This window comes from Falco punctatus (assembly GCF_963210335.1).
Source record: "Falco punctatus genome assembly, chromosome: 1".
Lineage (NCBI taxonomy): Eukaryota > Metazoa > Chordata > Aves > Falconiformes > Falconidae > Falco > Falco punctatus.
In genome coordinates, this window is record NC_137580.1 from 55,098,567 (window position 1) to 55,099,793 (window position 1,227).

Sequence of the window (1,227 nt, forward strand, 5' to 3'; positions counted from 1 at the left end):
GTCAAAAATTAACAGATGAGTTAATATACCCGATGTTATCAAAACCAGATGGTGCTTCATAACATTCATCCTGTTCAGTCAAACCCTGAATATATTCTGGACCATCAGTATATAAAATAGGATGCTGCTATTTGTGATGGCAAACAAAAGCAATCATGCCTGCCAAGCACATACTATAACAGGCAGCATTTCAGCTCTGCTAGACAGAAAGTAATTAGAATGCTTTTAATGTCCAAAAGAATGATGCTGATAGGCTGCCACAGATGTGTAGATTTATGAATATTTATATGGTGGTTTATAGCTGACACTTTTATCAGTTGAAGAAGATAAAATATCTGCCTGACTCAAAAGCTTGACAGTCAGGTTAATAAAATCTCATTAAAGAGAATGACCTATGCAATTATATAGGATTTATTGTAATTCATTTTTGATTGTACTCTGCTTAAAGATGCAATTTCCCATTTCCTGATGCCAAATTTAGGTTGCATATCAAGATCTACGTGGTTTTTAACTCCAAGCCATCACCAGAAGAAAGATATGCCTTCAGCATCTCGGTATCTTACACCTTTAAAGAAAAAAAAATGAAATAACCCGATCTCCCGTTCCTCGCTGCATCTTACAGAAACGGTGCGGGCGAGCAGCCGATCTATTTTCCCTCTGTGAAAACCGCCACCCCTGTACCAGCAGCCTCTCCGTCACCAGCGGCTCCCTCCGGCAGCCAGCCCCGGCCTGCCGCCCCCCCTCCGGCCGCGACCGCCAGCCCGCGGCTGCCCCCCCGCCCCGCAGACGGCAGCGCCGCTCCCGCAGGTGCGAACCGCCCGGCGGCCGCTCGCCCCGCCGGCGGCTGGCGGCACGGCCCCGACGGCAGCGGGGGGGCGGAGGGGGGCGGCCGCCACCTCCTCCCCGGTCCCCTGCCGCCCCGGGGGCGCCGCCGGCCGGGCAGCCGCCCCGGCCCCGCCCGCCCCCGGGAACTTTAGCGATGCCCGACCGGCGGGCGGAGCCGGCCGTTCGCCCCGCGCCCCCCGCGCCCAGCCCCGGGGCGCCGGCCGCCGCCGGCCCCGAGGTGGGGCACCCCCGCCAGGGGCCGAGCCCGCCGCCACCCCCCGGGGGAGGGGGCCGCGTGTGTGCGTGCGGGGGGGGGGGGGGAGCCCGCGGCCCCCATCCCGCTCCCGCCTGCTGCAAAGTGCCCCGCGAAGTTGCACGGCGGAGGAGAGGAGTTGCGGGTAC

At 58.5% G+C, this 1,227-nt stretch overlaps 1 protein-coding gene across 2 annotated transcripts in view; it reads right to left on the reverse strand.

Annotated features, from left to right (window-relative positions):
- BEND4 (BEN domain containing 4) overlaps positions 1-1,227 on the reverse strand; it is a 72,644-nt gene that overhangs the window by 36,614 nt on the left and 34,803 nt on the right. The gene's annotated exons all lie outside the window — the stretch shown is intronic.